Raw genomic sequence first — 14,834 nt, 5'->3', positions numbered from 1 at the left:
TCTTCCACCATGTAAAACGTGAAGAACATTCTTCACTTACAGGCCATATGAGCACAGTGGTGGGTGGGTTGTGTCCTGATCCCTGTCTCAGGGCCTCATGTCCTCCATGGTGTTCAAGATCCTCAGGAGATTCCCTCGTCTTTCCCCATAACAACAGCATTATAGTCATATGGGATTTGAGGGAAATAGTCTGAGGACAATCTGTTCCTAGAATCAACTCCTGCCGCTTAATAGCCACACCATCAAGGGAGGGAAGATGGCGTGTCAGTTTCATGGTTATTCTCGGTGTTTGCTCCAGAAATAACTTGCTTGAGTTTTTCCCTCCTTTTTCAAGTAACAAAGACTAAACATGAATGAGAAGTGATTCAACATGATGCACTGTTCTGTCAAGAAGGGAATGTGGAATGAGACAGGATTTTTGGGGGTTGTTGTCGAAATGTTGCAATTGTTAACGAACGGCTTCTACTTATGAACAAGTACAAGACTTGACTAGATTCCTCCACATGTTCAGAGAGACCATCAGTAATGAAGTGAGTGACCGGCTGTCTGGCTGAAACAGCATTACACATGCTGACATTTATCCTTTTTCTGAATCGAGCCAGAGTCTGATAAATGAGAAAATTAAAACAGAAAGATGGGAAATGACAGTAAGATAATAAGGGCATTTGATAATACACATCCAACGGTGAGTAAGATAGTTGGGAAATCTACACTGAAGTTAAAAAAAAAAACCTTAGAAATCTCTCTCCAGGACTGTATGCAAATCAGTTTATGGAAATCTTTTTAATTCAAATGGGAAAGTGTTACAAGTGCAGTTTAGGTGTATGTAAGGACAGCTCAGGTCCAAGGCATGTTTCCAGCTTTGGAAAAGGAAAATCAAAGCTGATGTTTAGAGAAAACTGGGAAATAGTTTCCTTGCCTCTGTCAGAAGCTACATTCTGTTTTCCCCCTGAAAAAGTACTTTTAACAGAGGAATGAACTCTGCGGAGGTTTGCTAACAAAGAAAACGCTTAAGATGGAACCTACCAGTATGGGGGAAAGAGGTTGCCTCAGAGATGACACCTGTAGCAAGAAATGGAGTATCTGAGTGACAAGGCTCTCAGTACTGGCTTCCAAATAACTGTGAAGGCCAAGTCAAGCAGTGTTTTGGAGAGGCGATTAACTGAAAGGACCAGCAGATGGCACCCATAAGTCAGGATAGACTCGGAGGCTCAAGGAAAGAAAAAGGGCCATTTGGCAGCGCCTTTCATGTCTAACCCTTCTATCCGAGCTTGCATTATTTGCTTCTCTGATGCTCTTTGACACTCTGAGCTACGACTTCAACTTTGGTCCACACTCAGCAACGGTCCATGAGTACACCCCGAGGGGCTTGGGACCAAAAACGCAATGAACGGACGTGATCCGAAGAGAGTTCTATTCACCATTATTTTTTTCCTGCTTCCACCCCATGCTCATTTCCCCCTCTTCCTCCCTCCTTTCCCCTATCTTTATTCTTTCCGCCTTCCCTCCTTCCGCACCTCAAGTACGAATATCTGAGCCACTCATAGTCCGCTCACCATCATCACAGGTTGCAAACTCCTCTCTTGTTCTTTTTTTCGGAATGCTTTCCTCTTTTCCTGGACTTCCAAGTCAGTCTCTCCATAGGTACTCAGGCCCGTGTATTTGATGTCTACCTTGACAGTGTATGTACACTTGTAAAATATGTATGTTTTGTGCATGTGCATATTTTTAATTTTTATGCATAGTATTACACTATTGATTTTTGTCTCTTATTTTTTTCCACTCAATACTATGTTCCTAAGGAATGTGCAAGTTGCTGTTACTTCTAACTGCTATCTGTCATTATTCCTTGGCATGCACCTGCTATATTTTGACAGGCTATTCCTCTAGTGATGGGCAAAGCTAAACCTTGCTTATCTGGGGGTAATCTACTTTCTCTTTCTTTTTCTTAGGACATGGTCAAACTTTAGAAAACATACATTTTTGTACAATAGCTTCTAAAAATGGGATAAGCAGTGAATAAAACTGAGGAAACAAGGTGTTGGGAAAAGCATTATCGGTCCTCCGCTGCAGATCAGCTCTGTTTCTTTAAGGCTTCTAGAAGGGCTTTCTGATTCTCATGATGACTAATTTTTCCATTTTTACCAAGTGTAGGTATAAAAACCAAGGAGATATTTACATTCATTCCACTCAGATTTACTTTCTCTTGTTCCAACAATGTATTTTGAAGACAGAACAAAAATGAAGATGTTACAGAATTAAAATAACTGGTTGGTGTTTTATAACCAACATTATGGCTATGCCTAATCTTACTCCGCTCTAAATATATAACAATTTTTAATGGAAATGCGTATGCACTCTGCGGCATTAAACACTGGTGAAGTACCTTTGCCAGACAGATGGGCAAAATGGTGGAGGGGAAAGACTGTATTCTTTGGTATAAAGGCTGCTATGAACTGAATTGTGTCTCCTCCAGATTTGTGTTGAAGCCCTAACCCTCCACGTGACTGTCATGGACACAGGAGATTTAAGGAGATAATTAAAGTTGAAAGAGAGCATAAAGGTGGAATCCTGATTCTTTAGAACTGGTGCTCTTATTGGAAGAGGAGGAGACAGCTGAGGGCACTCTCCAGCAGGCGAGGACCCGGCAGGAAGGCAGCCTTCTGCGAGCCAGGAGGAGGGCCCCCACCGGAGCCTGACCTCCTGGCACCCTGATCTGAGACTGCCAGCCTTCAGATCTGTGAGAAAACACATAGCTGTTGTTTAAGGCATTCAGTCCACGATACTTCGTTATGGCAGCCCGAGCTGACTAATGCAAAGACGCAGATAATAAATATTTTAGGCTTGTGTGCCAGGCCAGCATTACAGGGCTTATTCTGGAGTGCCTTTCTGAGGTGACAGTTGGCGGAGAAATCAATCATGAGCAAGATCCAATTATGCAAAACTCAAGGTGTTCCTGGCAGAGTAAACAGTAAGTGCAAAGTCCTCAAGGTGGTGGAGGTGGGATCCAGCATGCGGGGGACGGGGGGCACCCAACAACAGCCCAGTGTGTTTGGTTCAGAGTCTGGTGTGGGAGTGTGAGATGTAGGAAATCAGGAGGGATAATGAGGTGGGTAAGGTCATGGCAAGAATATGGAAAGGAACTTGGATTTTATCCTAAGGGTTGTGGGAAGATTTTGGAGTGTGTGTGTGTGTGTGTGTGTAACTTTGTATTTCTTTGGAACACCTTAAATCCTGAAAGTAACTTGATCTGATTTATGTTTTAAAACAATCACATTGCTACTAAATGGAGTGGAAGCTGGAAACCTAGTCAGTAGGCAATTGCAGAGCAGTAATATCGATGCTGGAAAGTGTGAGTAGATTTCAGAAGTGATTTAGACACAGAATAGTCAGGATTTGTTGATAGATAATAAATACAAGGCAAGAGAAAGACAGGATGACACAAAATTTTTCAGTTTCAATAAAAACAAGGGCGTGGTGCAATTCACTTAGGTGGGAAAAATAGAGAAAGCATGGAGTCTTTGTCTGAGGGCAGGGAGGCAAGAGTTTATTTTGGGACTGAGGCGTTCAAGATGCTTATTAGAAATGCATGGAATCACTGAATAAGTGGTTATAGACACAAGCCCACATCTCAGTGGAGAATGTAGGTTGGTGTGGTGTCGTCAGCATAGAGGTGGAAGAAAAACCATGGGGCTGAATAGAAGCTATTAGGGTAAGAATGAGCAAGAGAAGAGAGAAGAAGAGGGCCCAGGATTCAGCCTTGGGACATTTAGAGGCTGAGCAGAGGACGAGGAGCCATCAAAGTGCACCAAGAAGAAGCTTCTAGGGAGGTAGGAAGAACACTTGGCTCAGGACAGCAGTCATTTTGGAAGTGGAGATCGGAGACAGTGTCCAGGAGGAATGAGGCTGATTGCTTTGGATGCTGACAAGAAGACATGCAGAATGAAGACAGACAGTGGTCACTGAATTTGGCAACAGAGGTGGTCCATGGGCCTGCCAAGAGCAGTTTCTCTAAGAGAAGAGGCTGGAAGTCCCCGAGGACAGTATTGAGAAGAGAATGAAGGTATGGAACATAGGATGAGCACTGCACTTGCCTCAGAAGACCTGAGACTGAAGTTGATCTCTGCCAAGTACCACTGAACCACCTGGGAAAAATCATTTCTGTGAATTTCTTTTTTTTTTCTGTAAATCGGGGATAAAGTGCTGCACGTGAGGGTAGTTACGAGGATTGAACGAAGCAATGTATGCAGAGTGCATTACGTATGTAATAGACACAAGTGTCATTTACTTTTCCCTCTCACATTCTGTTCCCTTGATTCACCCCTTCTTCAGGGAATGAACGTTTCTGATGTAAAGAACCACACGTGGCCTTTGCAAGTTCCAGGAACTTCTGGGGCTGTGAGTACAGAAACTGCAAAAAAAATGAAAGACTTTGCGGCTCTAGTTTCCTCACCTGTGCCTGATGGGCAATAAGCATAAAGGTTTCTTTCTTGATCTCCGGGGGCCACCCACCTAAATGGGAGGATATTTGCATCATATCCTGAATACACTCCTTGGGACCTATCAAAATGTTCTGACCTAAGGTTTATACATATCTAAGACGCACATTTCCACAATGAATGACAAGAGAGCATGTACAAGCCAAAGATGATGCCCTTTGACCCAGTAGTGTAAGACTGGCATTGGCCAGTGGGAATCTGAGAAGCCCGTAGTGTGTCGCTATTTAACTGCATTGCACAGGGGCTTACCCCCACGGCAGAAAGATGGGTTGTGAGAAGCCAGGGAATGGCCTTCCCCAAGTTTTCTACAGAGCTGCTTCCCCCAGGGATTCAGTTTCATAGCAGGTCCCACGGATGCCGCAGGCCACAGAAAGTGAGTTATTCCAGGTGAGGGACCTGCCAACGTTCGATTTACCTCCTCTTAAGCATGTTTCCCTTTTTCTCTCTCCTTCCCCACCCCTGCACCTGTCACTAGGAAAAAATACTCTCTTTAAGCTTCATAACTTAAAAAAATGCTTTAATAACTAAAAGATTTGTGTAGTAACAATAACAATAACTAATTACACCACCCAGCCTGGTGAGTTGTGTATCACGTTTCAGCCAAGTAAAATTCGGAACAGCTGAGCTATTAAATCCTGATAAGTGATAATGGAGAAGACTGCTCAGCCTTAACTCTGGTGATGCTACCAGCAGCGCTGTAATTATAATTTCCTCTTTCATTAAGGACCGTAATTTGCCATCGATTTTTATGTAAAATTCCACTGATACCCATGGGAATTCCTTATCTATAGCAAAGGGAAAATTGCTATTTTCTTGAATGTTTCTAAAACTTCCATCCTTTATAGTGTGACTGGATGCTGCATCACACACATTTTCTTCCTATTCTTAATATTCTATTTTCTGTTAGAAAGCATACATAAAGTTACTACAGCTCTGCTTAGAACGTTTATTATTTTTGAAAAAAGTCAGTATAGAATCATATTCCCAAGAGAATTATAAGTTGTGCCTGTTTGAAGATAGATTTAAGTTCAAGAGAATAATCTTCACAGAATGTACAGATTTCTTTCCCCACATTTCATGACACATTTGGCTCTGGGATATGAGACATGTTAGAAAGAAGGTGAAATCCCTTCTCCTCCCAGCTACCCACTCACTGTTCCAGCCACCCGTCCTTCCACACCCCCACCTCCTGACTCCTCTTAACGAACCCTTGCAACTAGATGGCTCCTGTTACATGGGCACAACCACATGCACGGTGCCAAGATACCATAATGACCATCCTGGGTTTGGTCTATTTCATTTGCCATCAAAGCAGTAGAGCTGGAGAATGGTAACTTATTAGATGTCTTGTCAGCATCCCTTAGGTGTCTTCCCTCCTTCCTTTCCTTTCCTTTCTTTTTTTCTTTTCTGTTCCTTTCCTTTTTCCCCCTTCCCTTTTCCTTCCCTCCTTCCTTTCTCTTTCTCTCTCTCTCTTTCCTTATTCCCCTGGTAAGGGCTCAGTGCTCACTATTGAGAGGACTGGACACTCTCATCTTGTTAGTTAAAGCAAAGGCATGAATAGTCTTCATTGTAGGAGAAAGTATCCCATCTCTGGCAGTTGCTGAGCATCATATAGGAAGACCCTAGGGATTGTGGTTGGCTGTGGATCCATCTTTAGGAGGGGCGCTGGCTCCAGGCCCATGCACAGTGTTGGGGGGAAATGAAACATGATTCTCCATTGCTTATGATTTTCTAAAGCAAAGCATGTCCAAGCAGTTCAGGGCAATGTGATTTCGTGAGCACACATCGGTCTGTGTGTGCAAAGAGTTTAGCTCTGCCACTATCGTGACAGGTGAATGTGGACAAGTTCCCCAACCACTCTGGGCAAAGTTACTATTAGTACAAGTCAAGGGTTGAGAATCCAGTAACATTAAGGTCTCATGTCATTTGTTATTGCTGCTCAACAAACCAATCCGAAATGTGGGTGCCAAGGCGACAACCGATTTATTCCTGCCCATGTGCCCTTGGGCAGTTTGGGGTGGATGGATCTAGGGTGACTGCAACAGGGTGGCTCTGCTTCAAATGGTGGATCCCGCTGGAGCTGGCTCCTCTTGGAGAGATCAGATCTGCTCCCTGCGTGTTTACTCTGGGCCCAGGCTGAAGGGGCAGCAGCTACTCTGGGGAAGCTCTTCACATGCTGATGTCAGAGGCACGAGAGAGTGAAACCAATTTCCCGACTGCCCGCCCAGCCTCCTTTTCTGTCACAGCTGCTAACATCCTGTTGGTCAAAGCAGGCTGTGTGGCTTTTCCTGAAGTGGGGCAGAGAAGTAAAATAGCTCTGTTAATGATAAGATTAAAAGCAGAATTAATTAATTAATATAGATATATAAATTAATTAATATATATATGTTTCCATTTGATATTTTGGTACTTCCAGAAAGGAGAGTTCCAATAAATTCATTTGGGGAGGAATTTTTAAAACTGGGGAGATGGAGTACTGAGAATAAATGAAAAACAAGGCTTTCAAAATATTAATTAAATAGACACCATGGAAAATTTCCCTATAATGATTTTATTGTTTCTTTCTTTTTAAAATTTCATCAATTGATTTGATAATATTCATGGACTTGATAGTATTCAGGTAAAGCATTTGACGTGGTGCTCATGGGCCCAGAGAAGACAGATGCATGCAAGAACTTTTCAGTGAAACTTTACCATCCCATTTTATATAATGTGGGCTTATCAGAAATAACAGTCTAGTAAATATTAATTTTCACAAACTATACAATTATTTGTCCAAACATATAACTTTTTCAACAACTGATCTTAATTTCTATTTCAAGCCATATTCCCACCTGAAGGCAGGGAAGGTTTTTATTTTCTACCTCACACTTACAGGTGTAAGTCCAACTCAGGAATTTTTTGAAGGTCATTTCAAGTTTAAATTAAAAGAAAATTAAGGGTTTTTTCCCCTATTCCTCTTTCTTCTCTTTGATTATAGTTCTCAGTCCTGGGACAATGACCTGCTGCCGTGGTGTCAGTGGACAGAGATCCTGAACTGTTCTGACATCCATTGAAGTGTTCAAACCATCTGCTGGGGCTTCAGATGGTGTTAATCCCTTTGTGGAATCTGAGTTTGGAACTCAAGGGTGCCATATTCGTCTGTAGATAAATTCTCCCATTTCAACTCTGGGCATCCTTAGTTTGACGTAGCTCATATCTGCAAATTCATGCCACACAGAAGAAATGAAAGCAAGCAAATGATTTAGGCAATTCTCAGCATCCTGCTGGGGCATGCTGGAGCTCTGTGAGGCTGTCGAGAGTGTTCTTTTTGGGCATTTCTGTGGAGCTGCTCTCTCTATTCCCCTGTGGAACCCTCACGACTCCAGAAGGGTAACGAGACACATAGCTCTCAGTCCAGAGGTCCCCAACTTTATCCTGGCCTTTGCTCCTCCCTCTCGAGGGACTCTGAGGCAAGAGGAAGGGGATAGGCCACCTGGTTAGTAACTAAGGCCCTTTCTTCTCCAATTCTTGTTTCTTCCAAGCTTAGGTGATCTTTATTAAGTGGGGAATGGAGGCCGAGGGAAAAATATTTCCCCATATTATTTTAAATGTTTCTACTCTTTTCCACAAATTTATCAAAGGACTGGGCTTTCTGATCTTTAAAGCTAAGAATTTGATGTTTTTCTTCTCCAATACTACTTGCCCTGGAGATGATGAGCTACTTAAAGAAAGGTGACCACAAGGCAGAAAGGCAGGGAGAGAAAAACCTGCCAGTTACTACCTCACTGTATCATCCCATCGCAGTGGTTTTAGGAGATGAGAAAATTATACTTTCACAACAATAATGGTTTACAGTGGTTAGATTTCTCAGGGTTTTCCAGTATTTTCACAACATCATCTCATTTAATGCTCACAATGACCCTCTGGGGTTGTGCTCATCTGCAGCTGTGGAAGTGTGACTTTATTTTGTCACTTAATGAGCTGTGTCTCCTGGGACTGTCACTTTAGGAGGGTTAGGAAGTATGGGTATCCAGGCAGCTGGAGCCACCCAAGGGAAAAGGCTGCACCTTTTCAAACATAATTCTTTTTTATTTGTAAATTTGAAATTGCTAAATAGCAGTGGATATTTACTGAAGCTTTGCCAAATGCATGGGAAGATGCTTCTAGTCATAGAAACAGCCTCTCAAAAAACTTCAAGGATTCTACGTAAAAAGCACAGCTATTTAAATTCACAGGAATAACAGCCTTTCTTCTCTACTTTATGCTTGCCCACTGGTTTATAAAGCTGGGTGTCCCAGCGGAGCCAAATCCTAGATTTGGAGTGGCTGGTCAGTTGCCATGTTGGTCCACACATCCTCGGCTGGTTCCATGTTGCCTGAGTTGATAGAGGATACAGCAGGCAGCTTCTGCGAAAGAAACTTTGTGAAAAATCTGGAGGTAGAAGTAGGAGAGACAGGAAAACGGAACGGGATGAAGCAAACAGTAAGATGGAGAGAATTCATTATCAAGTAGTTTGTTACCTGGTCCTGCCCCTTTGCCTAATTCTGAGCCGTAGAAAAAGAGAGCTGTAATGAAAAAACTGGAGAGAGCTTCTCCTGGGAGGAACTCTGTGAGATTTTTGCTTTAGATCTTGGGTGGTAAAATACGCAGAAAGGGGTGGTCTCTCAATTTCTGCCTGGAGCAGCCCAACTTCACCTTAGACAACGCTCAAAGCCAGAATTGTGAGTAAAACTTAACAGTTTTCATGGAGGTCCATCCTGTGCTCTGCCTCTTGCCTGAAGATGGAGACTAAAAAGGCTGCAAGGAAAAACTGAAAGAAAAATGTTTCTTAGCACTGTAAATCATCACAAGGCACAAGCCCATCAGTTTTGTAGAAAGGAAAGTAAGTCATTCTCTTGCTAAGACAAGTGTTTAAGAGACACCAGTTTAAGTCCTATCCCCACAATGTGTTTAGCTGTGTGACCTTGGGCAAGTAATTAAAATTTCTGCGACTCAGTTTACTCATCTCTAAAATGGGGTAGTAAAGACAACTACTTCATTGTTTTGTTGGGATTAAATTAGTAAATGTAGGAACTGGGCCATCTGTGGTTTTAGGGAAAATACGGCCCCGTGTTTCTATGGTTATAAGGAGTTAGAACGACTTTCCTTCTTCTTCCTTCCCTCTCTTCCTCCTTCCTTCCTTCTTTTCTTCCTTCCTTTCTTCCTTTCCTTGTTCTTTCCTTTATTTGAAATTACCATCTTCCATCAGTTTTCCTGATCAATTTGTAAGATTTTTTTCCAATAAAGATGATCTTTATTTTTTTTAACATTTTTTTATTGAGTTATAGTCATTTTACAATGTTGTGTCAAATTCCAGTGTAGAGCACAATTTTCCAGTTATACATGAACACGCATATATTCATTGTCACATTCTTTTTTGCTGTGAGCTACACAAGATCTTGTATATATTTCCCTGTGCTATACGGTATAATCTTGTTTATCTATTCTACATTTGGAAATTCCAGTCTGTCCCTTCCCATCCCCCACCCCCTTGGCAACCACAAGTTTGTATTCTATGTCTATGAGTCTGTTTCTGTTTTGTATTTTTGTTTTTGTTTTGTTTTTTTTAGATTTCACATATGAGTGATCTCACTGTAAGATTGTTCTGATTGGCCCAGTATGCCCCTCAAATATTACTGATAGTTCTCAATTTTATTTCTATATTAAAAATAAACTTTTTTATTCTGGAATAATTTTAGATTTATAGAAAAGTTGCAAAGATAGCAAAGAGAATTTCCCACTTGCCCTTTACCTAGTTTTCCCTAAAGTTTGCATCCTACCTCATCATGGAACATTTATTCAAACTAAGAAATTAACATTAGGATGTCATTATTATCTAAACTAAAGGCTCTATTTGGATCCCCCCCACAGTTTTTCCATAAGTATAATTTTTCTATTACAAGATCCAAAGAAAGATACCATATTGCATTTAGTTATTTCTATTTTTTTAAAAAAATCATCATGAAGTATAAATTTCCAGAAAAAATAAAACAAAACTCTATCAATTTGCTTATAACACAAGATTTTGATAAATTAGGTAATAAAATTATAAGAAATTAGACAGTTTTGATTTTAAATCTCATCAGTCCAACTGGATTCTTTATGTATAATGTCCCAACCCTCTTTTGTATTTCTAAAATATTGGAAAAAATACATAGAGTAATCCTAGAAAATAACATTGTTTATTTAGTCAGGATCTTTCAAGGTCACTATCAGGAGATAGATGATATATGTTATATATGCTATTTATTATATACACTCATTTAAGTGTTTGAACTTTTGTTTAATTGGGATAAATACTAATTTTTAGTCTTAATTTATGTAACTACATGAATCATAAAATAATATACAGGTTATCTTATTAGATCATAACTTATCATTAGTTTAATTTTTCGTACTTAAATATCAGGTGCCCTTGGTAAAGTTACTCACCTTCCTTTTGCTTAACTTTGCTCATGAAAAAATAAAAAGATTGATTTAGATGGTCTCTAACGTCCAATTACTTCCAGAAATCCCCTGCCCATATTTTATTTTGAAACATTTGTTAAAATAGCAACTCCATGAGGTAGGTAAAGTTCCTACCCAATGGGTAGGTAAACCACCCATTGGGGATTAATGATTCATCTTTGTCACCCAGTGAGTAAGAGACAGGCTCTGAGGCAAAGTAAGCTCTAGGCCTACAAGACAGTGTGTCCTCCTCTGAGAGCACGTTAGGAATGGGGGGCACACATACACAGAGCTCATTAAAGTCTAGTGGAGAAACACATCTGTTTAAAAAAAATCAAAAAGAGCTCTGGATTACTCATGCCGTATCAACATTTTGCTTCATTTCCCCCAAGATTCAGACCTGTGATAATTGTTTAATTATTGATAAGGTTATGTCCATGATTTTCTTCACTTTGTAAAAAAATCTTTCATTTAACTTAACTTCTGGCAGTTTGTGATCTAGACAGACACTCTATGACTAATATTTTTGGAAGGGAAGTTGAAAAGTAGAGAAAATTAAATGCCCTTGACACCATCACCCAAGACCAGCGCTTCACTGCTGATGAGGGCAAGTCTCTGAGTTTATTCCTGTGTATGGTCTTAATCCATCACTAATGCCCCTCTGCCAAACATGCTTTTTGCTTGGTCTCAGCTCCAGTCACAAAGCATTGCATAGTTAACTGTTTCTTTTACTTTCCCTGAAGGTCGTGTATGCAATAGTGGGGCACTCCTATTACTGGGAAGACAAGGAACTAGCTGTGTTTTCAAATGCCCATGGTCTTGACTCTCATTTTTCACAAAAGCAAATGAAGATCTAAATTTTGAGGCTTGTGCAGGACACATTTGGGTTTCATTATGCCTGCGTACTGAGGCGTCCATGCATTCTGTCTTTCTTATAAAGATGTGCAGTCCATCACAGAGCAATGCCACTAACGAGCCTTCCAAACAATCACGATCACACTTTTTAATAAGGCATGGAAAATGAGACCTACGATTTTTTTGCTTGTCAGAGAGAAAAAGGAATGGGAGAGATACACAAAGTCCTGCCTCATGTAAATTGGTGCTTGCCTTTCCAAATGACATGTTTGCTAGTAAAGTGTACAAAGATGCTTTAGCAGGTGCTGGAGAGAGACACAGGGTCTGCTGGTGTGTAGCAAATAATCATAAAAGAGCTGAAGTTGGGGTGCAGTGAAATGGGGGTAGAAGGAATTAAAAGCTATGGTGCATTATTTTGTCTTTCTAAAGATTGTCTTATTCCCACAGTAATAAACCATAATTTTGACTGCAGGAATGCCACCAACATTTCAGGCATTCTATAGAGTCTGTCTATATACTAGAGTGAACCATGGTCGACTTAACTTGCTTTTTAATTGTTTATTAATAGAACTGGGCTTTCAAAATACAGGGGTATAAGAATATGAAAATGAATATATGCATATATATGCATGACTGGGACATTATGCTGTACATCAGAAATTGACACATTGTCACTGAATATATATACTTCAATAAAAAAATAAAATGAAAATAAAAAATAAAAATACAGGACACTTAGCAATTAAGGGGTCATTTGTCCAGATGAAGAGTAGTAGATCAGAGGGGACCACATTGCCAGCATCCAGTTTAATCTTCATTCTGAAGACAGAGTCTTGATCTCAGCTGAAGAAATGCTTTGGGCAAACTCTGCGGGAGAAATGTGATTTGGATGCCTAACATCACACAGGGGCTCTGGGTTGTTCAGTCTGACAAATGGAGAAGAATATTAAAAGAAACAAACACAGAGCCAAATTCCTTTAGAGATCAGGAACTAGCATTATGTCCATTTACGGATAATCAAAATACGGTCTTTGTAGTACAGAAAGTCCCTGAATGCTTCAGGGTAACTCTAACCAGTCTCAGTTGCTGATCTGTATTATACTTTAAGATTAGTTCCTGGGTTAGGAGTAAAAAGCATCAATTTTTTTTTCTCTTCTGTGCTGGGAAACATGAAAGAAAAAAAATGCATGCAGTATTTTCAGCAGGCTAACTATGAAATGCTTTATACAATGAAATATTAAAGGTAACCATTTCTTGTTTCTTTTCATCTAAGCATGATTTAAAAAGGGAATAATGTGATTATAATTTTGGATAGGATGGAGCGGAATTCCTGGATAATCTTATGCTCAGCTTGATTGCTTTATTGATAAGAAAGGGGGACGTGTGGATGTATATTTTATGAGTAATGCATTTATTAAGCAAGACTGCACATAATGCATTAGGCTTTATATGAATTGCAATGGATTTATCTTTCTTTTAGAACATATTTTTAAAATGTTTTACTGCATCTGTTATAACCCCTTTATAGCTGGGGTGTTAGTCGGTGGTAATAGTGGTTTAGCATCTTAGAGTAACTTGTAAGATACTATTCAAGGGGAAAAAGGTCACTGAAGCACACACAATTAAAATAATCAGCATCTCTGGTTCTCCCCATGTCCCCCTTTTCCCTCGAACAATGCTTCTTTTTCTCCTGTAATCTCCTAGACAGTTGAGTTCACTGAAAAATAGGCAAAGAAAATAAAATGCTTATAAATTAATAGTAAGAGAAATAAACAGATCTAAAAATAGTTTGCAGAGGTAGAGTTAAAGGTAGAGTCCAACAAAGGTAGCATGAAGTTTGAGAGTGTGTCATGTTCTCTGCAAAGGGAAGCACGCTCCTGATTGCTCTTTGCTGAGAACAAACAAACTCGGCAAGCAACCAGAGCCAACCTTAAAAAGGACACCGTTGTGCAAATTTTGCACCAGCCACCTGTTTTCCCTTAATCACTGCCTGCATATTAGCTAATATACTAGCTCTAAATTTGTTTTAAGTTCATTCTTAGGGAGAAACCCTTTGGAGGTTTTTCAGACTTTTATAAACTTCTAATTAAAATTTCCCATATATTCTCAAAGCTGGCATAGCTTTTGTCGGTTTTAGCATTAACCTGACCACACGGCTTTATCATCTGCGGCAGGAACAAGCCATATCCTTTAATGCTGAAATAATCTAAATGGGATAATATGATTCATCCTCCCAATAAAAATTCTCAGCTGTTGGGGGTTTATCACGGTACAGAGATGAGTATTAGCACCTCTACTTGGATTAAGTTTGCATAACTGGAATGTGCAAAGCTTCTCTAATTTTGTTTCCTGGCTTTGCTATTTATGAGATGTATATTGCATATAAAGAATGTTTTAAACAGTTTAAAACAATCCAAATTACACTGTAAATTTGAGTTGGAACTCTCAGTACCACCTATTTGCTGAAATCAGACAATATTAAGGTCATCTTAGAATTACACTTTTCTAACCAATCTGACCCACAGGTTTCAAAACACCATAGAAAGTCATATTATCCCAATGTGGTGTCTGTTACACACAATGCAATGCAAAGAAAGAGATGTCTTGAAAACCCTGATTGCCAGGTTCTGAATGATTGCATCCACCTGCTCTTCTTCACTGCTATTATTCAGTGTCAGCTCTGACTGAGGTTGGAGGTACGCATACATGTCACCATTGACAAGGAAAGATGTCAGCTACTTCCATCACCACTTCTATAGCAATAATTTTTTTGTAGATCCTTCTAATAATGCCCACTGTTACAGGACATCAGATTGTTCATAAGCCTGCCTGTTGTCAGCACATTTCCAATGCTCTGAATTCCTTGGGGGCCAATACTACGTGCTTCACTTACTAACATACAGCCAGTGCCTAGCCTAGTGACTGGCACATGTTAATGTACATTTATGGAAACGTGTGAATGAATGAATGATGTAGCTTTGCTACATTCATGATGTTCTTTGCTATGTTTGC

The 14,834-nt window shown here is 40.1% G+C and overlaps 1 protein-coding gene across 1 annotated transcript in view; it reads left to right on the top strand.

Annotated features, from left to right (window-relative positions):
• Positions 1–2,498, top strand: part of IFI44 (interferon induced protein 44) — a 38,060-nt gene extending 35,562 nt beyond the window's left edge. The window contains exon 10 of the transcript XR_012079006.1: positions 2,477–2,498. The gene's annotated coding sequence lies outside the window, so the exon portion shown is untranslated. The remainder of the gene's footprint in view (positions 1–2,476) is intronic.
• Positions 2,499–14,834: the final 12,336 nt, after the last annotated feature.

The sequence above is a fragment of the Vicugna pacos genome, chromosome 13, assembly GCF_048564905.1.
Source record: "Vicugna pacos chromosome 13, VicPac4, whole genome shotgun sequence".
Taxonomy (NCBI): Eukaryota; Metazoa; Chordata; class Mammalia; order Artiodactyla; family Camelidae; genus Vicugna; species Vicugna pacos.
This window is presented reverse-complemented; position numbering and strand designations above follow the sequence as displayed.